The sequence below is a fragment of the Arachis hypogaea genome, chromosome 18 (assembly GCF_003086295.3).
Source record: "Arachis hypogaea cultivar Tifrunner chromosome 18, arahy.Tifrunner.gnm2.J5K5, whole genome shotgun sequence".
NCBI classification, from domain to species: domain Eukaryota; kingdom Viridiplantae; phylum Streptophyta; class Magnoliopsida; order Fabales; family Fabaceae; genus Arachis; species Arachis hypogaea.
The window spans coordinates 45,892,523-45,897,804 of NC_092053.1; the positions used below are offsets into that span (position 1 = coordinate 45,892,523).

A 5,282-nucleotide genomic window follows, 5' to 3' on the forward strand; every position below is an offset into this window, starting at 1 on the left:
CTTAAATTGTTGCTTGTCCCCAAGCAACTGAAAATCAAAATAGGATAAAAAGAATAGAACATACTATAAATTCCAACTATCAATGAAACATAGCTCCAATCAAATGAGCGGGACTTATAGCTTTTTGCCTCTTGAATACTTTTGGCATCTCACTTTATCCATTGAGGTTCAGAATGATTGGCTTCTATAGGAACTCAGAGTTCAGATAGTGTTATTGATTCTCCTAGTTCAGTATGATGATTCTTGAACACAGCTATTTTATGAGTCTTGGCCGTGGCCCTAAGCACTTTGTTTTCCAGTATTTCCACCGGATACATAAATGCCACAGACACATAATTGGGTGAACCTTTTCAGATTGTGACTCAGCTTTGCTAAAGTCCCCAATTAGAGGTGTCCAGGGTTCTTAAGCACACTCTTTTTTTGCTTTGGACCTTGACTTTAACCGCTCAGTCTCAAGTTTTCACTTGACACCTACACGCCACAAGCACATGGTTAGGGACAGCTTGGTTTAGCCGCTTAGACCAGGATTTTATTCCTTTAGGCCCTCCTATCCACTGATGCTCAAAGCCTTGGGATCCTTTTTATTGCCCTTGCCTTTTGGTTTTAAGGGTTATTGGCTTTTTGCTCTTGCCTCTTGGTTTTAAGAGCTTTTGGCTTTTTCTGCTTGCTTTTTCTTTTTCTTTCTATTTTTTTTTCGCCTAAATTTTTTTTTTCTGCAAGCTTTGTTCTTTGCTGCTTTTTCTTGCTTCAAGAATCATTTTTATGATTTTTCAGATTATCAAATAACATGTCTCCTAATCATCATTCTTTCAAGAGCCAATATATTTAACATTCTTAAACAATAACTTCAAAAGACATATGCACTGTTCAAGCATACATTCAGAAAACAAGAAGCATTGTCACCACATCAGTATAATTAAACTAAGTTCAAGGATAAATTCGAAACTCATGTACTTCTTGTTCTTTTGAATTAAAACAGTTTTTATTTAAGAGAGGTGATGGATTCATAGGACATTCATAACTTTAAGACATAGTTACTACTACTAATGATCATGTAATGAAGACACAAACATAGATAGGCACATAACATAGAAAACGAAAAACAGAAGAAATAAGAACAAGGAATGAATCCACCTTAGTGATGGTGGCATTTCCTTCTTGAGGAACCAATGATGTCCTTGAGCTCTTCTATGTCTCTTCCTTGTCTTTGTTGCTCCTCCCTCATTGCTTTTTGATCTTCTCTTATTTCATGAAGCATGATGGGGTGCTCTTGATGTTCCACCCTTAGTCGTCCCATATTGGAACTCAATTCTCCTAGGGAGGTGTTGATTTGCTCCCAATAATTTTGTGGAGGAAAGTGCATTTGAGGCATCTCCGGGATCTCATGTAAATGAGCTTCCTGCGCCTCTTGAGCTCCATGACTGGGCTCTCTTGCTTGCTCCATTTTCTTCTTAGTGATGGGCTTGTCCTCTTTAATGAGGATATCTCCCTCTATGTCAATCCTAGCCGAATTGCATAGGTGGCAAATGAGGTGAGGAAAGGCTAACCTTGCCATGGTGGAGGACTTGTCAGCCACCTTGTAGAGTTCTTGAGGTATAATCTCATGAACTTCCACCTCTTCTCCAATCATGATGCTGTGGATCATGATGGCCCGGTCTATAGTAACTTCAGACCTGTTGCTAGTGGGAATGATTGAGCATTGAATAAACTCCAACCATCCTCTAGCTATAGGCTTGAGGTTCAATCTTCTTAGTTGAACCGGCTTGCCTTTGGAGTCAACCTTCCATTGAGCTCCTTCTACACTTATGTCCATAAGGACTTGGTCCAACCTTTGATCAAAGTTGACTCTCTTTGTGTAGGGGCGTGCGTTCTCTTCCATGTTTGGCAAGTTGAACGCCAACCTCACATTTTCCGGACTAAAATCCAAGTATTTTCCCCGAACCATTGTAACATAGTTCTTTGGATCCGGGTTCTTACTTTGATCATGGTTCTTGGTGATCCATGCATTGGCATAGAACTCTTGAACCATTAGGATGCCGACTTGTTGGATGGGATTTGTTAGAACTTCCCACCCTCTTCTTTGAATTTCATGTCGGATCTCCGGATACTCATTTCTTTTGAGTTTGAAAGGGACCTCAGGGATCACCTTCTTCTTGGCCACAACATCATAGAAGTGGTCTTGATGGGCTTTGGAGATGAACCTTTCCATCTCCCATGACTTGGATGTGGAAGCTTTTGTCTTCCCTTTCCCTCTTCTAGAGGATTCTCCGGTCTTAGATGCCATCAATGGTAATGGAAAAACAAAAAAGCTATTACCACACCAAACTTAGAATATTGCTCGCCCTTGAGCAATAAACAAAAGAATAGAAGAAGAAGAAGAAGAAATATGGAGAGGGAGAGGGAGATGTGGTTTCGGCCAAGAAGGGTGTAGAGGGGTGTGTGTGTGTGAATTTGATGAAGAATGGAGGTCTTTATATAGGGAAGGGAGGGGGATTAAGGTTCGGCCATATGGGTGGGTTTGGGTGGGAAATTGGTTTTGAATTTTGAAGGTAGGTGGAGTTTATGAGGTAGGTTTATGGGGAAGAGTGGATGGATGTGAGTGGTGAAGGGTTTTTGGGGAAGAGTGTTTATGGGGTTGTGTGAAAGAGAGTGGTGAGAAGAAGTGAGTGGAGGTAGGTGGGGATCCTGTGGGGTCCACAGATCCTGAGGTGTTCAAGGAATTACATCCCTGCACCCATTAGGCATGTAAAAATGCCTTTGTACCCAACTCTGGGCGTTCAACGCCCCTTTGCTGCCATTTCTGGCGTTGAACGCCAGAACCATGCTTGTTCTGGGCGTTTGAACGCCAGACATATGCTCCTCCAGGGTGTGATTTTTCTTCTGCTGTTTTCGATTCCTGTTTTTGATATTTTTGTGTATTTTGTGACTCCACATGATCATGAACCTAAGAAAACATGAAAAACAATAAAAATAAGAATTAGATAAACATTGGGTTGCCTCCCAACAAGCGCTTCTTTAATGTCAATAGCTTGACAGTGGGCTCTCATGGAGCCTCACAGATGTGCAGAGCTTTGTTGAGACTCTCTAACACCAAACTTAGAGTTTGGATATGGAAGTTCAACACCAAACTTAGAGTTTGGTTGTGGCCTCCCAACACCAAACTTAGAGTTTGACTGTGGGGGCTCTGGTTGACTCTGCTTTAAGAGAAGCTTTTCATGCTTCCTCTTCATGGTTGCAGAGGGAGATCCTTGAGTTTTAAACACAAGGGAGTCCTCATTCCATTGAAGGACTATTTCACCTCTGTCAACATCAATCACAGCTCTTGCTGTGGCCAGGAAAGGTCTTCCTAGGATGATGGATTCATCCTCTTCCTTTCCAGTATCCAGGACTATGAAATCAGTAGGTATGTAAAGGCCCTCAACCTTTACTAATACGTCTTCTACTTGTCCATAAGCTTGTTTTCTTGAGCTGTCTGCCATCTCTAGTGAGATTTTAGCAGCTTGCACCCCATAGATTCCCAGTTTCTCTATTACAGAGAGGGGTATGAGGTTTATTCCTGAACCAAGGTCACACAGAGCCTTAAAGATCCTGGTGCCTATGGTACAAGGTATTATGAATTTTCCAGGATCCTGTCTCTTCTGACGTAATATCAGTTGATCCAGATCACTTAGTTCATTGATGACCAAGGGAGGTTCAACTTCCCAAGTATCAATGCCAAATAATTTGGCATTCAGCTTCATGATTGCACCAAGAAACTTCGCAGTTTGCTCTTTAGTGACATCCTCATTCTCTTCTGAAGAGGAATACTCATCAGAGCTCATGAAGGGCATAAGGAGGTTCATGGAATCTCTATGGTCTCTAGATGAGCCTCAGAGTCCTTTGGTTCCTCAGAGGGAAGCTTCTTATTGATCACTGAACGTCATAGGAGGTCTTCCTCCTTAGGATTCATGTCCTCTCCTTCCCTTACAGGTTCGGCCATGGTGCTTATGTCAATGGCCTTGCACTCTCCTTTTGGGTTCTCTTCTGTATTGCTTGGGAGAGTACTAGGAGGGATTTCAGTGATCCTTTTACTCAGCTGGCCCACTTGTGCTTCCAAATTTCTAATGGAAGATCTTGTTTCATTCACGAAACTTATAGTGGCCTTAGATAGATCAGAGACTAGATTTGCTAAATTAGAAGCATTTTGTTCAGAGTTCTTTGTCTGTTGCTGAGTGGATGATGGAAAAGGTTTATTATTGTTAAACCTATTTCTTCCACCATTATTAAAGCCTTGTTGGGGCTTTTGATCCTTCCATGAGAAATTTGGATGATTTCTCCATGTTGAGTTATAGGTGTTTCCATAAGGTTCACCTAAGTAATTTACTTCTGCTATTGCAGGGTTCTCAGGATCATAGGCTTCTTCTTCAGAAGATGCCTCTTGAGTACTGTTGGATGCAGCTTGCATTCCATGCAGACTCTGAGAAATCATATTGACTTGCTGAGTCAATATTTTATTCTGAGCCAATATGGCATTCAGAGTATCAACTTCAAGAACTCCCTTCTTCATAGGCGTCCCATTACTCACAGGATTCCTTTCAGAAGTGTACATGAACTGGTTATTAGCAACCATGTCAATGAGTTCTTGAGCTTCTGCAGGCGTTTTCTTTAGGTGAATGGATCCACCTGCAGAGGTATCCAATGACATCTTTGATAACTCAGATAAACCATCATAGAATATATCCAGGATGGTCCATTCTGAAAGCATGTCAGAAGGACACTTTTTGGTCAACTGTTTGTATCTTTCCCAAGCTTCATAGAGGGATTCACCTTCTTTCTGTCTGAAGATTTGAACATCAGCTCTAAGCTTGCTCAGCTTTTGAGGAGGAAAGTACTTGGCTAAGAAAGCCGTGACCAGCTTATCCCAAGAGTTCACGCTGTCTTTGGGTTGAGAATCCAACCATAATCTAGCTCTGTCTCTTACAGCAAAAGGGAAAAGCATGAGCCTGTAGACTTCACGATCTACTCCATTAGTCTTAACAGTATCACATATCTGCAAGAATTCAGTTAAGAACTGAAAAGGATCTTCAGATGGAAGTCCATGAAACTTGCAGTTCTGCTGCATCAGAGAAACTAATTGAGGTTTCAGCTCAAAGTTGTTTGCTCCAATGGCAGGAATGGAGATGCTTCTTCCATGTAAATTGGAATTAGGTGCAGTAAAGTCACCAAGCATTCTCCTTGCATTGTTGTTGGGTTCGGCTGCCATTTCCTTTACTTGTTCAAAATTTTCAATCAAGTTGTCTCTG

The 5,282-nt window shown here is 41.5% G+C and overlaps 1 non-coding gene across 1 annotated transcript; it reads left to right on the forward strand.

Moving 5' to 3' along the window:
- Window positions 1-4,738: 4,738 nt before the first annotated feature.
- Window positions 4,739-4,846, forward strand: LOC112773418 (small nucleolar RNA R71). Its single transcript, XR_003187969.1, has one exon. It is a non-coding gene; the product is annotated as a small nucleolar RNA R71 (small nucleolar RNA).
- The last annotated feature ends 436 nt before the right edge of the window (window positions 4,847-5,282 follow it).